The sequence below is a fragment of the Ambystoma mexicanum genome, chromosome 14 (genome assembly GCF_040938575.1).
Source record: "Ambystoma mexicanum isolate Mex_15411 chromosome 14, UKY_AmexF1_1, whole genome shotgun sequence".
In the NCBI taxonomy this organism is placed as follows: domain Eukaryota; kingdom Metazoa; phylum Chordata; class Amphibia; order Caudata; family Ambystomatidae; genus Ambystoma; species Ambystoma mexicanum.
This window is the reverse complement of record NC_090940.1, coordinates 554058802-554082514: the sequence shown is the minus strand read 5'-3', so window position 1 is coordinate 554082514 and position 23713 is coordinate 554058802.

Genomic DNA, 23713 nt, shown 5'->3' with positions numbered 1-23713 from the left:
TAAGTGGTAGTTACTATGTTTATATGTATACTTAGAAGAGCTGTACATGTACTTTGTAGAAAATATTCATACCTGTAGTCTGTGTTCATGCATGTGAATGTGCATGAATCTGCAAGTAGAAATATTGGCCAGTTTTATAGTAGTTGTTGCTGTAGGTCTGTTGCAGTGACAGCCAAATTGTACTGAGGGTGATCAATAGTACATCTAAAGTGCTGATGTGTGATGATAGAGTTAGATGTAGCGTTCTTGGATGTGATTGGTGGATGGTTGTGTGAATGTTTAACAGTGGCCAATGAGGAAATGGTGCAGAAAGTGAAGTGGAAAGGGGAGAAGGGCTGCCCCAGTGTTACTCGCTCTTCGGACATTGTGGGTGTCCGCGGGCCGGACGTGCCACATCCAGGGTTACTCAGCGAATGCAGCATGTAAGGGGACTGTAGGGATCAGCCAATCAGATATTGAGGTTGTGGTTTGAGTTGGAAGAGGCTGTGTGTAGTGAACATGGAAGAGGTGGAGAAAATCAGGGTGTTGGTGGTTGGAGATATGTTTGTGCATGGTTTGGAGTAGTATGCTAAATGTAGGAATGTGGCAAACAATGTTGTCGTTAAAGGAGTGGAGGTGGTGTGGAGCACTGTGTCTGGATTTTATGTGTAGGGAATTCTTCAAGTTTGTGGAGATATGGGCAGGGTCAATATTGCACATTTAGTTCTTGTGTACTGTGGTGCTTTGTATTTGGGGTATGTCAGTGCCCCTACTTTGTTGGCAGATTTGGAATATTTGGTTCAGGCATTAATGAAAATACTTCCAAATGTTAAGGTTATTTTTTCTGGTTTAGTACCTAGGGCAATATGGGAAAATAGTTTTGTTTTCTGTCCTCAGCAGGTGGAAAGAAGAAGATGTAGGGTGTGGTTTATTGAGGTAGGTTGCAGACCGTCTCAGTCTCTGTTTTACAGTAATGTTGGTATCATTATATTTGACCCATGCACACTTTTTTTGTATATATGCAGTGTAGTGACGTGTATTGGTTGTGGCTGCTGCATGGTAGATTATACCTACTGCTGTGAAGGTTTTTTACCAAGTGATAGTTTACCATGTGTAAATCCAGTTAGCTTGCAGTTGTTTTTGGTACCATCTGTATTCTAATGTGAAAACATTACAATTACGTATTTAATATGTGTTTGTATTTGTAAGGTGGCAAGATGCCCACACCGTTCATCTCGCTAGTGACCGAAAGTGGGAAACTACAAATATACGTGTGCAAATTATAGGCCACTAATATAAAACTGTGGTCAATGGGGTCAGGGTCTGCCACGTGGACGGAGAGGGTTGCAGCAGGGTTTGCTCGGACATTCTCATACAACCACTTTTTGTCAAGGCTCCATACTTGCTCCTTTCAAAAATGTTTACGTGATTTGCCGTTTGAAGAGGAGATGGGATGAGGTGACAGGTGGTCTGGCCTGACTGTGGGAGTCACTGGGAGAGTGTGAAGTTGTGCACAGGAACAAAATAAATCCGTAGAAATGTCGCCTGCATTGGTGAATGGTAGCAAACGATTGATGTGTTTTTCAAAAATATTTGTCATGCCAGTGTGGTCTGAAGGGCTATTGGCTACCATTCTGAGTGAAGGTCAGTGCCGTTGAATTTTTATTTCCTAGCTGGGAAACCCAGGCATGGTACACAGTATAAGGTCCAATTGTTTTTCAACCTTGAAACAAAGGGGGGATTCGAAAGGAATGTATGAAGGGAGGGATGTAAGACTTTCAAATATGATAATGTTCACCATTCAAAAATTGGACAAAGGAACATGTAATTTCATTTCATGAAAATGTGTTGAACTGAACAGAATGTCTGTGTTACGCCGATAGAATGGAAATGCCCAATATTATGTAAGTTTTACTTTGGACGATTTTATACACAAACTAGTCAAATTATCATTTGGTGACATTATTGGTGGGTTACATTGTATTGTTTGTTGTGCATGGTAAATTGCAACGACATGCAATTACAATGTGTGTAGTTTGTTTTGTTCTGGGCACGTGGACAGTGCAGCATCGAGATGCATGTAGTCCAGTAGTGGGTTTCCCCAGGTTGCCCAAACGTGTAATTCAACACTAATATTTAATTAAAATTCCATCTGTGTTCTTCTTGGTTTTATCTTGCTCCCTAATTGCATCGTTAGCCTCAGAATCCCATTTCGAGCTGACCATAGTCCATAGAGTAACTGCTAAAGCAAACTGAAGAGCAATTTGGACATTGTTTTGTCTGAGTTCATATTGTTTCACGTCCGTTTTTATCAATAGTTGTAACAGGAGGCCAAATTAATGGTTAAATTGTAAACTGTAATAAAGATTGGCGACTGAGAGACATTTCTGTTATCTTTTTTTAAACAGCTACATCTTGGCTTACTGCGATTGTCATGGATTCCAGATACCAACTGACTTTTTTTTTACCGTCAGCTACAGATATACATAAATGGGTGGATCACAGTGACGCTTTTTTGAGATGATCACCACGGGCCCATATGCCCGTAATCCGTACTAGCGATAAGGAGCAACTTGACATCATTTACGGTGGCCTAGTGCCAAGTTCATGCCAAAGGCTTGCGATTCACAGTGCGTCCAATGCATTCTTATACCCAAAAGGAACACCGTGTGACTTACGATAAACATTTGTGGATCGAGAACGAAGAAAGAAATTACCTATTTGCTTGAATATGGCAATCGCCGGATGTTCTCGGAGCTCATATTGTGAAATAAAAGTACTTTACTAATTGTACAGTGTTGCTATTTCCTTTAAAAGTATGGTTTTATATTCAAAATTGGGACGCGCTGTGTTGTAAGATGATGTGTGTTGATATTTTGGGTTCTGCGTCAAGTAACGTAATCAGGTAGGTGATGATTGGGTGCGTTTTACTAAGCTGTATAGTAATGTCCTGGAGATAGGTGGAGAATATCACTAGGTTTGGTGATGAAGCCTCAGGGCGGGGCATATGAATTAGTGCTGCCAGGCCAATCTACCTTGGGCGATGCAGCAACGGATAATATTATCACTAGATGGCCGCGCCCTGGTGCCTGATTTTGCTTGTGTAAAAAAGAGGAAAATGACATTAAGGTGCATTGTAAATGTTTGTACGTTCGATCAACGAATGCATAGAAGAATGTGCCCGAACACTTGGGAAAATAATATTTCTGAGTGCACTATTCTTAAAATAGATCAATTTTTTGCTGCATTCGCTGCAGAGGATTTTCCAACGTCTGTTTCTGTATTATTTTTAATATCTGTCTGGTGTGTTTAAAAAAAGAAATTGGTAAGTACACATAAAGTAATGGGTACTAATTTGTTTATATAGATACGTGTAGTGTCTTCCAATGGTATCAATGTTTTTACTTATTTCATCACGAGGAACATTTTCTTCCAGTCATTCAAAAGTAGTAGACATTTCTGTGTAAAAAGAAATAAATATATTATGTTTATTGTACCTAATACAGAAAGTTTACAAATATATAAAATAAATTTTGTCTACTCACTAGTTTGTTGCTAAGTTTTGGTGTGACTGCTGCATACGTGTGCTGCTGATTTTTGCTGTGCAGTTTGTGTGAGGTCATTCTGTTGGAGGCATAATTATTTTGTTTTGGTATATTGCATTATGTTGCATATGTTATGTAATTGGAAGGTTGGTGTGTTACATATACAGTTTGCACTTTTTATTTACTATTGAATGTAATGTATTTATGTGGTGCTTTTTGAACATGTGTGGTGTTATTATGGTATGAAACAATAATGTAGGATACCTGCTGAGTTTTTGCAGTCTTGATGGTGAACGCATTTGTGATGTCATCTTTGATGTCCTGGGTGTTACTTTTAGCAGTGCAAGGTGGTGGCGCAAGTTACGGTTGCTTAGCTTACCATAAGTGGCAAATTTCTGGGGGTTTTCGGTTTTACTTCGAACCATAACGTCCCTTTAACAACGTTTTTTTCAATGAATATATATATATATATATATATATATATATGGAATAAAGGAATTATATTTCTGGGGCATGCTTATTTGTTCATCATGTATGTGCATCATGAGCTCAGGTCAGTCCCTAAGGAAACCAACTTAAGTACAGTCTGCAACAGTAAGTCCTACATGTATAGCAACCTCAGAGTGCTTTTGTCATATTTCAAATGCAGTACCACTAAGTTAAATAGATTTTTATATTGCGCTTCATGCCAGACTCCAGCTTCAGAGCACGGGACCAGGAATCGAAACCATACTGTAATACAACAATTGGACTCAGTAATTTGGGAGGAAAATGTCAGACTAGTGACTTTGGATGTATCTTCACTTTACACAAGTATCCCACACAAAAAGGTATCAAAATCACGAACTATTTTCTAAAATCAAGATCTGTCTCTTTCAATTCACAAAATGAAATGCTACTGGAAATGTTGGATTTTACACTGAAAAATAATATTTTCACCTTTAATAAGGACATATTCAGACAGATGCAGGGAACTGCTATGCGTGCAAAACTTGCACCCGAATTTGCAAATTTACATATGGCACATTTTGAAATAGAACATGCTTGGCAACATGCCGCATTCACTACTAACATCTGCATCATATATTGTGGTCGCTATATAGACGACGTTCTAATAATCTGGAACGGCAACCGCAAAGATCTACAGGATTACTATGAATATCTTAACCACAATAACTACAATTTGCAATTTACTCTCAATGAAAGAACATCTTCAATATATTTCCTTGATCTGGAACTTTATATTAAAAATGACAAAATACATACCACCCTATTTGTCAAACCAACAGCTGTCAATTCAATTTTACATGCAAACAGCAATCATCAACCATGTAATACTGAATATTCCCTATGGTGAACGACTGTCGATAAAACTTTACTGCACAGGACCAGAGGAATATGAGAAACATTCATCGAAATCGATTGATAAATTACAAGCAAGAGGCTACAACAGAGAGAATCTACAAAACACTTTTTTTAAAACAAACAACAGGACAAGAGCAGAACTAACAACAAATAAATCACGAAAGATTCAAACCAATGAAATCAATAAAAACAGAATCATAACTACTTATAGTTCAAATACCAAAACTATCAGATCAATAATTGTGAATAATTGGCATATGTTGAAACTAGATGAAGACATCGCACATTTCTTGATGATAAAGCAAATTTTACCTTCAGAAAAGCAAAAAACCTTACTCAGTCATTGACATTTCGACACAAAAAAAAAGTTGAAATAGGTGTCCCCCAGATGGGGAACAAAAATCCACTGGTAGGGAACTCCAAATGTGGAAACTGCAAAGCATGTACTAATTCAGTAAATGGCCAAAAAGGACTTTGTATTGCCAAATGTAAAAATTAGAAAGTTCAAGCAATTCATAAAGTGTAATACCAAATTAGTGGTATATGGCTTCCAATACATCTGCCAGAAACTTTATATAGGCAGTAACATTCATTCACTTAAAATACGTATATTGGAACATCTGAGAATAATCAAAAATAAAGATACCAGATTTCCCTTGGGTGCATCTTTTTCAAAAGAACACCAACAATATTGATATGAAACTATCACATTTTTTGTTATTAAAAGAACAATCCTACCACCACCGGGAGGAAATCAAGAGAAGATCGTGAGGTGCAAAGAAGCTAAATGGATATGTCTTTTTGACACATGCCATACTGGACTTAATGATGATACAGAGATGTACAATCTACTCTAGTGAACTTGCCACTAATAGTGTATATTGAGTCAGTTCAGCCTTAATGAGCTGGGAAAAGTACAAAGTTCAAAATCCTTTTTTTTCCATAACAATTTCTTTTTCTTCCTTTCTGTTTATAGTCTTCTTATCTTAAAAACTGTTGTTTTCTATAAATTCTGAAAATATTGATTATATGTACTTTACTTGCTAGGATTATGATTTCAGACATGCAGAATAAAGAATGTCTAAGTAATCCTTCAAACTGTGTTTTTTTCAACCGATTTTAGGTGGATAATGTATTTTTTCTTTTCTTCTTTTAAAACTATCCACTGCATGTATTACACTTGTGACAATCGGCACTCCAGATACAAAGTTCTGAATTAAGATATTCATATATATATAATATATATATATATATATATATATATATATATATATATATATATATATATATATATATATTCATATATATATAAATATATATATATATATATATATATATATATATATATATATATATATATATATAATAAATATATATTTCATTAACAAGACAAATTTTGTCTTAGAAAATCAAGACAAAAATAGAATATCCCAAAGTGAAGAATTTTGTAAATGCTAACCAGCATATTTCCCAAACAAAGATAGCGACCACATGGTGACTTGAACGGGCACAACAAACGCGATTGCGTCACTGCATCGGTATACATAGGAAGCCATCTTAGTATATCACAGGTTATCATGCCGCGAGGATGCTGAATTCTGCTAAACAACGCTAACATATGCAAGAGGTAAACTTGAATTTACTCTAAGGCGAAATCCTAGATTCACCAGACGAAAGCATATTATATTACCGTTACCAGAGCAAATATCTGGTTTCAATTTGAGAATTGGCCATTTCTGGCCCATTAAGTATTCTGTATCTCCTATTTACTTCTAGGACTACCTAAGAAAGCCAAAAAGCAGAGAGATCGAGCAAACATCGGGAGACAGTTTAAGCTCTTTTCAATTACCGTACTACTTTGTCAGCTTTCTATACAAATAAAACTCAAGGTAATTTAACTATACATAATATTAGAAAATTATGCCTGGAGTTCTGATCTAAACATGGTGCATTTAGAATAATAGATAACATTAATTACTAAGCAATACCCAATGTTGAAAAAATATCCTTTTGCACCTTTCATTTATTTTCTTCGTTTACTTTAGGACTTGAGTGAAATCACCATTACAAAAACCCTGCTGATGAACTGTTATAACTAAAGGGCAGGGAAACACATGTCGAGGGACACACATTTAAACATTAAAGTTAGGCCGCACTTTGTTAGTTTTCATATGTGCATTTTATATGACTTCATATCAAAAAAAATGTATGCTGCTTATATGACATACTCTCACGTGACAAACACTTAAACACTAAACATTTATATACCTTACACCACACACTCACATGCGATACACAATCCAACCACACACACGCCTCACAGTCTTAGGCCATAAGCCCCACAGAAACAACTGAAATAAAGTAATGGAAATAAAAAACAAGCAGCTTTACAAAAGGAGCTAAAGGTTATCTAACAACACGTAAAAGTTGAAATAACAATGCTTAGGTGCAAACACTCACTATATACCACTACAAATGGAACCATGAAACTTAAAGTATTAACACTCTCGCCATACCACGACTGTATCTGTACTCTTACAGCCCCCCCCCCCCCCTCCCATTTGTCTTCTTTTTCTGCACTTATCAGACTTACCCAGTCTGCTGCCTTAAACACAGCACTTGTCACTTGCTGGCTGCACTACCACTGTTATTTTCTATTTATTTTTTATTTATTATTATTTATCTGCTCTCTTCTGCTCCGCACTTTCCACTCTACCCCTTCCATGCACTTTTTCCCTTTTCCCATTCCTTGCACTTGTGCATTCTCAATGTCACTGGGCCTTGTAAGATCGTTGTTGTTGTTGTGTTGTGTTCTTCCCTGTTCCCCTCCCTTGCCTAGTCGCACGCTTGTGTACGAGCGCGATACAAATACAAAATCATATCATATTATATCATACTCATAAAGAGACCTGAGTACTTTAACATAGTGTAAATATTGGCCCTGCTTCACAATCCATGCATTTTTCTACATGATTGTCTGGGAAAGCAAATTTCCCTGGAAGGACAAATATAAATTATTACATTCAGATTTCTGAAATGAAACATTTTGCTTATCTTTGAACAGGAAAAAAATATTAGTAACTAGTCAAACAAATGTGAATAGCTTACAAAACTGTTTGCAAATGGGTGGCTATTCAGAAATGCTGATTGTTATTGTCCATATTGAAAATGACCAACTAGAGGTTCCACATCTACAGGCCAAAAAACATATGGAGGTTTTAATAGGCCAATAAATGTACCATTTGGAATGTACCCAGTTCTTATATTATACGGGATAAATAACCCCTTAACATACATTATAAGGACATTGCAAGTCGTCAAAGAGTTCAATAACCAAATGAAGGAAATAGGTTGATAGCGATAGGTAACAGAATTCTATGTTGCCTACAATATAATTTGTGTGTTGTAGGGTATTTTATTCCTTATAATACATTGCTACACCATCTATGATATCTTACTACTGTTTATATGTTAGACCAAATGTGGAATTTGTTACAGTTAGCAACACTTAGCTTGTAGTGTGAAACAAACAAACATCATAGGATGTGTCGCTGACTTGGAATAAATAGCTAGTGACATGCAGATAGTGGTCTACTCTTTTATATTAAATTCCAAAAGTTAATTAAATAAAATGCTATCATAAATGTCTCCATATCAGCTAATAGCTGTGAAGTGCTATATACAGTTCAAGCAAAGGGAATCATAAAGCCGGGGGCGTCTTTCATGAAATGCAATATTGGCAGCTGGCATTCTGCTTAGTGCTAGCTCAGGTAGCAGTATTGTGACATTTGGTCAGAAACCTCTTACCTGACCTTCCAAAAACACCTTAAAACACGGCTATTCAAACAGGAGCTACACAAATATCTGTATAAACTTGCTCCTAGCCAAGCCGCGACCCACTGAACCCCGCCGTACCCAAGTAACCAAAGAACCACTGTATTTGTTATCCCTTACATGAAACTCTGTAACCTAGTAAGCTCAAGTAAATACACAATCAATGTATCTCATCTCACCGATGTTATCATGTAACCTTCATGATTTGCGTAGCTGTATATACCATGTAACCATTATGTTCCGCGTATCTCTGTAACCTCATACGCTGGAATGGAACCGATAATACCACCTGACTGTCAAGAACAGCGCCTAGATGCCCTCGAGCTTGGTGCGCTATATAAATTCCAAACATATATAAATAAATAAATAAATTAAAAAATAAATAAATAAATAAGAGATCCCCAATAATTTATTACAGTTGGCACTGAAGTTATTTTCTCGTCATAGGTGAGTAATGGTATCACAACTAAACTGCGATAAGAACATTGTTGTCATGGGATTGCCATTGATTTATGAGAAGGTGGTTGTATGAAGGCGGATCGATATGGTGAGTGAATGTTTAATTTGGTTACATTTAGATGGGTAATTGATGAATGATGTAAGGGCAGAAGGATGGTTTATTATTCTGGTTTGTTATTCTGGTGGACATATAAAAACATGAACCAACACATATTAGAATGGATAGCTTGGTGGGTGGATATGTTGCTATACAGACTGTTACAAAAAGACATTGCTGAGGGTTCACTGTACTGAGTTTTCTTTTTTTGTTGTTGCAAATGCAAGTGAAGGTACTCTTATAAACAAACACATATTTCATGTATGCACTGCTCTTAAAAAATAATGTCAGTAGTTCAAACTGAGTTGATTACAGGCTCGGTATTTTTTATTTTAAAGCACACACCTAGCTCTGAGCAGCAGAACTCTGTACATAGTGTGTGTAGCCGGCATTTGGGCTGGCATCTTTTAACAGTAGTGGAGTACCGTTAGGTCTGTGCATCGGTTTGTGCATCCATATGCGTCCATTGGAATTAGTCCTTGATCAGGTGTTGTTGAAAGAGACATGCTTTGAGAGATTTGCGAAATTGGAGAATTGTGGGGGCATTCGGAGCCGACACCGGGATCAGGTTTTGGTTCATGATAAGAGAAGGATTGTTTGCAGGTCCTCTCTTTGCGGACGAGTTGTGATTCATGCCTGTTGGTCGATTTGCTGCACGAGGGGCGTGTGCCACCAGATATGTGGAGCTTAGTTGTCAGGCACGCTTATGTGCTACTTGTGATTGCTTTGTTGATGATACATCTGATTGTGTTACATAATCTATGCAATACATATAATGTATGTATGTGCACATTTGATATGCGCCATCTAAAGGCAAACCAACATCTTTGATTCACCACTTTTCAGCTAAAAAAGTTAAATGCTGCTACTCATATGCTGGTGAAAGCTTTGAAATGTTGAAACTGTTTTTTATGTTCCCTCTCCTCCAGAGCACATTTTGCACTAGGGAGATGGAATAATAGCATACATGTGACTTTTGGCACCTCCATGTACAGTCACCAATTCGAAAATTCCCTTAGGAAATCACAATATCGACCCCGCCATTGAGAAAGACAATGTTGACAAAAGGAATATATGTATAAGTCAGGATGGGGCATCAAAAAGTGAAAAAGTTGGGAAAAGTGGAATAGGATAAGAAGGTCAGGGGTGTGGAGGGTTGTGGGGGGTCTGTGGAGGTAATTGTGTTTTAATGGTTAAATATGATCTTATAACACAGAAAAATCATTCAGTTCACATTGTTTGAAAACATTACATACATTATCAAGAAATCCTAAAATACCAATAAAAATATACATGCTTTACACAATATGAAAACATATTTACACAAATTATCATCACATTGACAACTACATAAATATGTTTTGCCCGATATAAAAAATTGTAAAATTGATAACAACATTTTTTCTCACAAATATCAGAGTCCAAAATTCAAAAGTATGGATAAATCACAAATCATATAAAAGCTAGCATAACCCGTTTCATAGATGTAAACTAGAGGGATACAATCTGTCAAAAGATGCCTGGGTGTCTCTATTTCTGTCTTACATAACCTGCATAGACATTCCAACACTGGTATTGATTGCCAAGCACCTGTTCTGGAGTAAGTCGGAAGCTGTCCCAAACGTAAACACATCATGACACGTCTAACTTTGCTGTCTTTTAAGTTCTTAATATAATCACTAGTCGCATCAATATGAAAGCTGTGTAGTGGATAATGCTTGAACATAGACTTCTCAGCAAGTCTAGACATTGGGCCTCATTACACGGTAGGCGGTAACCATGGCGCTATTAGCGCCATGGTTGCCGCCGGTATTTTACTGTGTCCGCCTTGGTGGATGGCGGAATTACCGCCCTACTCCAAGGTGAGCGGGGGCGGTAATTCCCCATTCACCAAGGCACTTCCCCATTCCCATTTCTGCCCCCATAGTTTTTGCAGAACCATAAATTGCGGTACCGTAATTAGCACCAACAACAACAACACTTCAACAGGTACCGAGTAGGGGAGACCCAAAGCCCTTCACCAAAGTTTGCCTTCTAATACACCCAACCAGGCTACTTATTTTGAAGGAAATACCTCTAGACCATATAAAATGCTAGGAACAGGGCATGTTTTACACAACTCCAATAAACCTTCAATAGAGTATCCACCCGACCTTTGAATAAATGATCTAGTAGCCTGAAACTTAGCCATGACCTTATTTGTAACATTTTTAGAAAGAGTCACCCTGTTAATTGTGCTAGTTGCAAGGATACCCCAAATACATATAAATGGTTACTTATTGTATGATTTACTTTTGAATCACCCATTTGTACTTTTTAATGGTTTTCCTATTTACCTTAAAAGTAATTACCTTGGTTTTAATAAGGTTTACCAGCAATCCATGATCCGCTGACAATTGCTCAAGGGCTGATAGGCCGCATTGTAGACTAATAGCTGTTTGGTCCATGACCACTATGTCATCTTCGAAGGACAGCCAAGCTAATGGGCTATGTCCTATGCAAGGAGGAAAATTCTTACAGTTCTTTAAAATACTATCCAAATCTACAATGTATATTAAATAAAGTAGGGGCTAAAGTACAGCCTTGCTTCAGTGTCAGGCTGAGTCTTGTCTGATGATCTGCAGAAGCTGCCGAACCCTAACAGACCCTCCAAGGTGTGAAACACTCCACCAATAATTTCCACAGCTAAATATTCCACACCTCCGGGGGGAAAGGGGATGTGGAAAAAAAAAAAACTAACAACAGACTTCTTCCAGACCTCTGGACCCTCAGGGTATCTGAAGCAAGGAAGGAAGCAAAAATTATGCAGTCAACATACAAAATCAACTTTAACTTTGGCTTCAAGGAATAATGAACTGCTGAATTATTCTTCTACCTGTTAATCCTCTGCTGCCTCCCCAGAGGATGGAAACATTAAAGCTTCACCAAATTAAAGGTAATACAGCTTTCCCTAGAGTGGCTGAAAAACTGTGTTCACAAAACATCAGTATGTCTTTACTCCCAAAAAATAAAGATATGCACAGAAAAATGGTTGCTCTTTAAGCTCTGTCTTTTCAACCTTTTTTCTTTAAACTTCTTGTTCAAACAAATTGTTTTTATCGACATGGATGCAAACAGAATACTCATTATGACCCAGGCGTTAAGGGGTCAACGGCGCCCTAAATGGTTGCGGCGCCGTTAACCCCTTAATGCCTTACTACGAGGTCCCTTTGCGGCTCCCGACCTTAACGGCTGGTCTGTACCAGCGGTTAAGGTAGGGACCCGCAAAGGGACCTTTAAGGTAATTACGGTACCACAATTTGCGCTACCCTAATTACCACCTTGCCCTTTCCCATTGAGCCCTATGGGGCAAAAATGGGAATGGGGAAGGGCCAATGGTAAATGGGGAATTACCGCCCGGCCAACCTTGGAATGGGGTGGTAATTCCCCATTTCACCATAGCGGAATCGGTAAGTTACCAGAATTAACCATGGCGCTAATAGCGACATTAGTTAACACCAGGGTCGTAATGAGGCCCACTGAGTCTTCCGTGCTCCTGTCTCCACTGATGGATAAAAAGTCACTGCAATCTTCAAAGTCTTTAAATTATCACACGTCCTTTAACTCTGCCTCTACAACTTTAACCACTGTTTAATAGTTACTAACTCCACCTAAACTGCATACCTGTTTAATAACTATAAACTAATGCTTTTGTTATGTTATCAGTTATCAACTTTTAAAATGTAATTCCCTCAGCGGCCACCGGGGTTGTAATTTATGGGCATGCTGAAGTATTTAAAAAATACGCTAGCCTAAAACACGGCGTATAATTCTCAAAGAATATTTACATTAAATCACGATTTTTTTTAATGAAAGAATTAACTTTCTTCATAGCGCTGGCTCAGATAAAAGAAAGGCATGCGCGCACGTGACAAAAAATAAAACCTGCTTTCCTGCATAGAGTCTCACAGATTATAATATCTGATTATAACCACTTATTTACTTGTATCAGTCAGTTTTATGGTTCAGAACAACGGTTCATTAACTGATGAGGTTAAAGCCAGCCAGGCACTTATCTCTTTAACTTGAAGCATCCACAGCTCACAGTTCATTCCTGTTTTCTCCAGTAAAACACCGAACATTTCTTCTTAGCTCTCTCAAGCTAGGCCAGGCCCAGGCAAACAGGGCCCACCACTGGATCTTCTAAGGTACTTGACTTGCTCAGCTGATGGTAGACAATGAAAGGCAGTTGAGCACTCCTTCCAGCTGAACAAAAGGAATTCTCAACCAAGCAGATCACTGCTGTGACCCTCCATCTTGACTTGAGATACTATCAACACGTTAAATGATAGAGTTAAGGCCCAACCAGCACACAATGAAAGAATGCATAGCAATACTTAACTAATCACACCCTAAATCAACCACCATCATAGAATAAGACCCAGGTAACCCTGCCATTCAGCCTGTGATTCACTTGATCAAACTCACTTGCCGAACCATCCTGATTGGTTCTAATTTGAGCCATATTATCAGAGTAAAGTGCTTTGACAAAGTACAATATTTGTAAGTGTAAGCCCCAATCTTTGATTTTTTCCCATAGCAGATGACGAATAAGAGTATCAAAATATTTAGTAAAATCAATAAAACGTATATCTAATGATTAGCTTTTTGATGCCAGAGTCATTCGAATAAAATACATTAAAGTCCAGAGATTTGATAATCTGCTAAAACCCTTCCTAAAGCCTGTTTGTTGATATTTAAGTGTGTTTTCCTTCCTCAACCATTCGTGAATAAACCTTAATAGTAACCGTGCCAATACGTTTGCGCTAGAATCAATCATTGCTAAAAGCTGGTAGTTTGAGGGAGATTTACGTAAAACCTTATTATAAATTGGACCTAACATCGAGCTCTTCCAGCTCTTGGGAAGCAAACCAGTTTCAATAATTTCCTTAGAAATGACAAGCAGAATTTATTACTAGATCTTACGATTTTTCTTATATAGTACCTTTGGCAATCCATCAGGATCAGGAGCCCTTGATGGTTTTAATCTCAGTATAATGTCTTGAATGTCCTCCACAGTGCAAGTGAAGGACCTTGTGTCCTGTATGTCTTGATAATCACTTTCAGGATCAGTCGTACATGCATATAATCAGCTAGGCGGCTTTATTTAAATGAGTGCAGCCTCGTGTTAACTTCCATGAGCTTTTCTCCGAACATCTGGTATCAGAGTCCCACCATGCTTTTTGTGTCTGTGATTGTTCTCTGTGTTTGAGAAAAATACATATTTTAATAGAACTTTGCTTTGACATGCCTGTTTAGTTTGGTGTTTGCTGTACTACTTTGGTGTGGAAGCTTCTGCTGCTGACTTACATCTCCAAAGCCAACCCTCATGCCAGGCCCATATATAGGTGAACGTGGTACAGTATTCATTTTATATCGCTTTAGCCTTTCTGACTGAAACAGCACCAAACTGAGTTGTAGTAACAGTTCCGGCTACTGCATAGACGCCTTTGCTCTCTCTTGTACTTATTCTGGCCAGTATTTGATTTGCAACACATAACGTAACAGGCGAGCCGTGGATAGGCTCCAGCTAAATATGTGGGTGTAGGGCATGAGGTGGCCGAATGCATATACTTTTGTTGGGTAGGAGGATGGACAATAGGTAAATCAATGCCATGGACATGTGCATCATTTTTAGGGAGTCTGTAAATAGGGTGACCAGAATTTGAAAATAAAACACTGGGACAGGCCAGTGACATAGAAGTAGGACTACAGCTTCAAATGTAAAACTAGTCCTACTTCTTTGTGGGTGGCCTGTCCCGTGTCATGTTGATCGAGTGAGGAGAGTGCCTGCGGTCCCGAGACTATTACGTTTTAAAAACCAGTCTGGGATTTGCGGATCAGTGGATACCATCCCGTTTTTTGGCCAATCCGATGGAAAAATCATGACATCAGCCAAAAAAACGGTATGTTATCCACCTGATCCGAAAATCCGGGGACAGGGTTTTTAAACCTAGAACGGTCTTTGGGCCCTCGGGAAGGAGGCGCAAATACCCGGACAGTCCCGGCAAAACCGGGACATCTGGTCACCCTATCTATAAAGGATTGTCCCCTCAACTTTTGTGGGGCTGTAACATGGCACCTAGCCCCATATTTTGCAATCATGAGTCGCCTGTACCTAGTGTGCCACAGGAGCAATCAGCAATGGCTCTCATTTTGAGATCGGCAGTGACAGTAAAAGGCCAGAATTTCTAAATATTTCTAAATATCGCCGTTTTTACCACGCCGCCTAAGTATTGGTCTCATACCCAGAATTGAAAAATGGGGCTTCTTGTTCTTGGAGGTATTACCGCCACAAACGTGACGGTAAGTGGCATGCTCAAATATTTATTTATTTATTTATTTGTTCATTACTACATGTGGTATTATCGCTACTCCGCCATGTAGTCCTATGGGACTTCAAAATGGGGCAGTAACAATAACCCTAAATCGCCCCCGTACATGACCGGAGATAATATCCAAACTTGTAACAAGGCCTAATACCTCCATGGGGAGCGGGACAAGCGATGGCTGGATACAAGGTACAATGCTTTCATGTATGGCTGCGTGAGCCAGAGAAATGTTTTCTCTCCTGTTTAATGTAAAAGCTATTTTGAAAAAAGTTAAATAGGCTACTTTCCATTAAGACAGACTGCTGCAGGGCACATTAGAGGCTGTACTTGAAAGCCGGCACTCACTCTTATCTGAACATTTCAGGAAAGAGATTTTAGAAACGATTTCAAAAGAAGCTTATTTTGGGCCATTTTACCCACTCAATGTAATAAGGACTATTGGCAGTAAAAACATCTCTTCCCTCGTGCTCTAAGTGTTCATAATTGTGTATCATCAGTAAGCCTAATGTGTCCCTTTATGTGTTAAATCTACAAATGACACATTTTTATTTACGGATTTTTCCCATTTCCTTGTGTGCTGATAAATGCACTTTAAAAACTACATCTGCACACAACACTAAATGTATTTAATTGGTTATTTATAAGGCACTTAATACCCAAAGGTTTCTAAACTCTGACCCATGGATCAAACCTGTGTTGCTCTGTGTCATATTGCTTCCAAGGCGGGCATGTTGCCCCTGAGCTATCCTCCTGATACATGTTTCATATTAATGCCCTTGAATTCTGTAGTTCTTCCCAAAATGTATATGAGTTCCAATAGAAAGCATAACAACGTTTTAGAGCAGTGATCAGCAACCTGTGAGTCTCTAGATGTTTTGGACCACGACTCCCATAATCCCTCACCACTGACAATGCGGGGTAGGGCTGGTTGGAGCTACAGTAGCCAATGGTTGCAGAATCCTGTTATAGATCATAGATTGCCACAAATGTCACCATATTCCTTCTCCAAATGTGTTGGGCCACACCGGTTCATTTGCTGGGCCCGCCCCTGCCTGGTGACTCAGGGAACCAGGGGCCAGCGTTGCTGAATGGGCCAAAAGAGCTGGTGTCACGAACTAAACCCTCCCCCGTAATAAAGTCTCCCGGGAAATAAAGTCTCCCTGGGAGAATTTATTCTGAAATGGAATCTCCCCTTGTGAAATAAATTGTCCCTCATGACAAGAAATTCATTTCCTCTCATTTTGAGCCCTTCAAAATCTGGCTATTTTTTTTTAAACTGTGTCTTTACTTTCCTAGGGAGGGTTCTGTAAATATCCAGTCAGACGAGTCTCTGTTTCACCGGCTCTCCTCAAGTCCCCCAGTGAGCCTCAATGTCTGTGACACCTGAGATTCGGTAAAGGAGCAACAGTGAGAGGAGGAATTGGCCCCCGCTACCCACTGTGAGTTCTGCTCATATAGCACAACATAGCCGCCTGCCGCTGCCAACCACAGCCTGGCATGGGGATACAAGTGCACTAAATAAGCAAACATAAATAACGTAATTACTGGCTCGTGGCTCTGGCCATGAAATTAGGGAAACCTGGAAAGGCTACGTACTGGCACGCGGTCACATCTATGGATTTGGAAAGCGGCAGTCTGCACCATTTAGGCAATTATGGAAATTGCAAAATGTTATCGATTTGCTTTGTAAGTGTGAGATAGTAATGCTCATTCTAAATTGCCCAGTCTGCTAAATGGGGGTGAACAAGCTTTGCCAGCGTGGAGGGGGCACGGTGGGAGCACATGAAATCATGGAAAATTGCATGGTGTGTGATTACCGCTGTCCTTTTTCAATACATATTTTTGTCTCCGTTTGCCCAAAAATCATTAAAAAATGTGCATTAATATAAGCACCACTATAATATTTGTGTATGTTAGGAAAGTCAATAACCGCACATGCAGCATTGCATACCATGAAATATTAACCGTGCACAGCCTTTATTATGAGACCTTGCAAAGAGGGTATCCCCCGTGTTAAGTGACCTTCATTTGCAGCCTCCTACTGCATGTGCCAGCCTCCACTTTTTGACCAACCATTTCACCCAATGCATTGGAATGACCATTGCAAAGTGTGCCAGCCTTTCAGTGCTCCAAGAGCCTGGTAATAGAGGTGACAGGATGAGAGATTTATTGAGTACAGGAGCACTAGGGAAATTCCAAAGCATAGATCCTGAGGGCATGTGATTATGATTGGGTATTTATAACATGCTTAATACCCAGAGGTTTATAAGCGCGGACCCGGGGATCGGACCCGGGGATCGAACCTGTGTTGCCCAGCAGGGGATCGAACCTGTGTTGCTCTGCATCGTTTTGCAGGAGTTCATGTTCGCCATGGCCTATAAACGCCATGGATGGCTTTCATGATTACACCCAGATGCGCTGCTGGAGGGGTTATGGCGAGGGCTATTGCCCCTGTCTTTTGGTTGTAGCGCCGGATAGAAGCTCAGCGGCTACATTCAAAAGGCTGGCTAGCCCCGAGTCGCGACAGTCCCGACATTAGCGTTGCCCCGGATCTTTTCCAAACCGAGCAACATCCCTGATGTTACCAGCGTAAAACCGAGGTGTATACGCCTCATTTTCCTCAATTTAAGCCACATGTGGGCTCCCCAGGCAGAACAGTACTGTATGCCTCATGTCAGTGCTGCGCAATTGCAATGTGGCGCAACATTTCCAGTTCTCCATCTGCGCCAATCCTAGCGTAGATTAGATCAGAATGATGTGACAGAGTGCTCATCAGAGAGCAGTGGAGAGCCCCTCAAAGCCCTACACCATTAGGCCCAAGCTAGGGCAAGGCATTGTGGGCCAAATTTAAAAACAAATAAAAAATAGAAAAAATACCCTCAGTCCTCCTTGACTGGAGATGCCCCTGGCCACCCTGACTCCTGCTTCCTTCATGAACAGGTTTTACCCCCTGCTTTGCTCCTGACTCCCCACCTTTGGACATGTGACAGCCCCTGTTTGGCCTCACCCACCCTCTAGTACAGATGACAGCCACTACTTTATCCATGATCCCTGCCTTGACCAGTGACACCCCATGCTTTCCCCTTGAGCCCCCCTGAACAGGTGACACCCCTAATGATGTCCCCCACATCCTTCCACACACCCACACGCCCTGGTCCTGGCACCGCCATCCACCTACTGACACCTCCAACCTCTCTTGCTTGCCCCACAGTCACCACATCCACATCCACTGTCTCCGCCCAAGCTCCAGTCTATTAACCAATTCCCTGCTCTTGTGGCCAACATAACTGGCCAACTCACTGCCTGATCAGCGTGCCTCCTTCCCTACCCAACAACAGCAGAGACACACCAGAACCATGCGTCAGCAATTCTGTATCATGTTCACAGATATGATAGGTTATTTATAACGCGCTTAATACCGAGAGGTTTCTAAGCGCGGACCGGGGATCGAACTTGTGATGCTCTGTGTCGACTTGCTCCCAAGGCGAGAATGTTGCCCCTGAGCTATCCTCCCGAGATGGGGAATCCAAGGTGCTGGTGGAGGGAGTCTTGAAGGTGTCTGTTTGCCTTATGGGTCCCGGCTGCCTGAAGCACCAGTGAAACAAAATCTAGAAGGCCATCCTGCAAAACGCAAATCCTGTAGCAACAACACCTGGCAAGGTGGTGTGATGAATCCTATGGTGTCATCACTAATTCCCTGGTACAGACCTCCTCCCATGCGGCCAGGGTATGGCAGCCGCCGCCTGATCCTGATCCTGGGGGGGGGGGGTAATAGGAGGGAGGATGATCATGTGAGAGGAGACAACTGCCGGGCGGGAGGTGGTGACTCCAGTGGAAGGGATGCTTTTTTCCCCCCTTTCTCCTGAAGAAATCCTTATGACACCTAAACGTTTGATGGCAACCTGCCATTCTAGTCAAAATCTCTTCCTACCTCCAACATAGCGCACACACGTATAACATCTCCTGTGTCTGGTGTTTTTCTTAACACAACCCCCAAATAAACGTATTTTAGAAATTCCATAAACTCTCGGGACTTGCCGACTAGTTGTTTGATTAAATCACAAGCACTCGGACATTTAAAAATGGCATCTCTCACTCCAAAAGAAAACAGAACGGGAGAGGACCGTGTCAAAAGAAGTCGAGAGAACAGGCACATCTATGTGGCAGCTCGCAAATGCGAGAATCACATACCGGTGTGGCATGAAGGAATGAGAGACACAGCAAGCGCCTTTGGAGAACCGTCGGAGTGTTGGCAGCAAAGGTGCTCTTGCAGATAATTGCGTGCCAAAAAGCAGAATTCTCCAGTCCAGGTCATGGTGAGAAGCCGGCTGGAGAGCGCAGAGTTGAGAAGAATGCTGGAGGAAAGTCTGCAGTGCACAGGAGGCCATCCCAGAGATGAAACTTCTTCTCAGTGACACACCACGGGCCAGGAATGCTGCAAAGTACAGGTCAGTCTGCCGTGAGGCATTGGTGACAACAGGACGTACCAACAACCATGTGCGCAAGTAAATGAATTAAGAACATTTGAATACTGACCAGATAAAGTGCAACAACAAAACTTGACATGTCCCCATGTATGAGATGTCAATGTGGAGAAAGTTGGAGCAAGTGTTACCCTAATCAAATAAATACTAATAAGGTCAAAAACAGCCACAAAACTTGACAAGTCCCCATGTATGAGATGTCAATTTTGGGAAAGTTGGAACAAGTATTATCTTAAGCAATCAAATAGAAACAAAGTGAAGTGATATAACTGTGGCATACTTAAAGGACAGTGAAACTAAAAAGAGGTACTGCTGCAAGAGGTACACCAGGCTGTTGAGATTTAGGGGGAGGTACCTGGCAGAGAAGTATACCGGGGGCTCTGTAGTACCCCAGAGAAAGATTCCTGGCAGGGGAGTACACCAGACAATCTACCAAAAGCATAGCAAGTTGTAAGAAATTGTGGCAAGATACCTGGCGGGGGAGTATACCTGGGAATCTAATAAGGCCATAAAGAAAGTCCTGGCAACCAAGTATACCAGGCATTTTGAAATGGAATACAATCTTTACAACTGTGGGAAGATACCTGGCAGGAAAGTACACCAGGAGATCTGAAGAGCCCACCAAAGGCTTTCTGGCAGGGGTGTATGCCAGGAGGTTCACACAAATTGTAAAACGGAAATGTACCCATGTTGTGCAAAATACCTGGCAGGGAAGTAAACTATGGAATCTAGAAAGCACATGATGGAGGTCTTGGTGAGTAGAGGCACCAAGCATTTGAACCTGTGAAGTTGAATAAATACTTTTTGAGACAAGATACTTGGCAGGGGAGTACACCGGGAAATCTAAAGAGCTCACAAGAAGATTCCTGATGAAGAAGTGCACCAGGTAATCCGCCAAAGTACAGAAGAAGTTAAATAAACCCTTGTGTGAAATTTCTCATCTGAATAAGAACTCTTGTAACCAGTCACGGCTGGCCTATTAGGGTTGAGGGGGTGTTGCCCCGCCTCCTTTCAGCCCACTGTATGATAGACAATGCGTATAAGGGACATCATGCATTACGATGCCTTCTTCACTTGTAGAAATGTTCTATTCCCTGCTGTGAATGTGCAACCCCATTAAACATGTGCAGTATGATATGATATATTATGATAAACCATTTATAACGCGCCTGTTCACAAGTGTTTCTAGGTGCGACAAGACAAGGGAGGGAAGATAGAAGGAGGACAAGATAAGTGATCTTTCTAGTCCTTATGTCATTCAGAAGTGCAAGGGGGATGGGGGCCGGGCGCACAGGACAGGGAAGGGGAAACAGGGCAGCATCGCTCTGAGTAAGTGCAACCAGTGCAGCGTGGCTCTGAGCAAGTGCCAGGAGGTGATGGACTGTAGACGTTACAGTTACAGCCCCTAAGTGCATGGTAGGCCCAGAGGCAGTGTACGGAGACTGATCAAGAAAGAGATTGGTACCCAGTGAGACTCTGAGGGTAGGAAAGCAACCAGCTGGTGGAGCAGACAGGTATGTCAGGAAGGTCAGCGGGGCAGGGAGAGAGAGAAATCAGAGGAGAAAAGGAAAGTTTTGAGCTGCTTCTAGAACTTGAGGTGGTCCGGCTCAGGTTTGAGAGGGGCACGGAGGCCATTCCAGAGGGAGGCACCTGCGGAGTAGAGAGATCTTCCCCCCATGCGTCTGACCCTTAGAGAGTTGGTGGTAGCTGAGCAAAGGACTCCAGAAGGAAGGTATTTAGCAAGAGAGTGTTGGATGTAGTGTGGGCTCCAGTCCCAGAAAGCCTTGTGGACAATGCAGAGGGTCTTGAACTTGTTCGTTGCAGCCACTGGGAGCCAGCGGAGAGATTTCAGGGCTGGGGAGATAAGGTCCCTGGGCTTGAGGCCAAGGATAGGCCTTGCAGTGCTGTTCTGATTAGCTGCAGAGGGTGGAGAGAAGCGGAAGGCAGATTGAGAAAGAGGCTGTTGCCGTATCCCAGCCTAGAGGGAACCAGGGCTCTGGAGACAGTGAGCTTCTGCAGAATGGTGAGGAAGGGAAGAGTACCTTTGAGGAGGAGAAGCTAGTAATTGGACTTTTTGGCAACATCTGAGATGTGAGGAGAGAAAGAGAGAGTGGAGTCGAAGATGACACTGAGGTTATCTGCATCACTGGATGGCGAAGCAGGGGCATTGCTGGGGGGGGGCTAAGGGGACTATAGCCCCTGATCTTTTGGTTGTAGCCCCGGATAGAATCTCAGGAGCTACAGCCAAAAGACTAGCTAGCCCCCAGTCCCAAAAGTTCTGACATCAGCTTAGCCCCGGGTCTTTTCCCCACCTAGCAACTCCCCTGTGGCGAAGGAAGAGGGCCCAAAGGAGGTGGCCAGAGGGAGAGAGGGAGAGCGGAAGCAGGGGTCCCAATGACAAGGATCACCATCTTACTGGCATTAAGGCAGAGATCATTGCTGGTGCACCAATCCTGAATTGGGAATAGACAGTCAGGAATGAGCGAGAGAGGAGAGGAGGATGAGGGGAGCCTGAAGGGGAGCTGAGTGTCATCCACATAACACTGAACATTTGAGGAGAAGGTAGAGATCAGGTGGTCAAAAGGGCCAAGTAGAGGTTGAAAACCCTAGGTGAGAGGATAGAGCCCTGGGGAACACGACAGGTGGAGAGGGAGGTGGCATAGAGAAAGGAACCAAGATGAACCTTTGAGGGGTGGTCCAAGAGAAAGAACAACCACTCCAGTAACTGATCCATGATGCGCAGGTTCTCACAGAGTTCATTGATCAGGATGGCGTGGTTGACGTTGTCAAAGGAAGAGGAAAGATGAAGGAGGATGAGGACTGAAAGAATGCTGGAATCAAGGTTAGAGAGCAGATCTTCACTGGTGTTCAGAAGAGTACTTTCCTTGCCTCTTGCAACTCTGAGCAACTCTGAAGCCAGACTGATGGTCATAAAGACAACCAACAGATTTAGTGTTGAGAGTAAGCTGGGAGATTGATAGCTCTTCCAGGAGCTTGCCCAGGAAAGGGGTGATAGAGATTGGGTGACAGTTAGCTGGACAGGTATGATCATCAGATGGCTTCTTGAGGAGGGGCTGCAGAAGGGAGTGTTTGAGGACAGAGGGGAAAGCTCCAGCGGCAAAAGAGTGATTACAGAAATCAGTCAAGGCTGGAGTGAGAGTGGCAATTTGGCCCTTAATAGTTCTGGATGAGCAGGGGAGGACGAAACTTTCATAGATCAGACTTGTCTAGAAATTTTGTCAAGTGTTGTCAGAGAGAAAGTGGAGAAAGGAGGTGGGGAGGGAGAGTTAATCAAAGGGAGGCAGAGCAAGGGAGAGGAAGAGGAGACAGAGGACAGGATGTCCTGAGTTTTAGAGGTGAAGTGAGAGGCCAGAGCCATACATAGGGGCTGGGAGGGAACAGGAGAGGTAGAGAATGCAGCAGGATTGGCCAGTTCCTTGCAGATTTTAAAGAGTTTGGCCGTGTTGTTGGAGGCTGCAGTGATACGGGTTTGAATGTGGGCTCTCTTCTTGGACAGGACAGAGAATCTGTATTGCCTTTGGAGCAGGCGGCAGGCCAGTTTGTCAGAGGATGCACTTA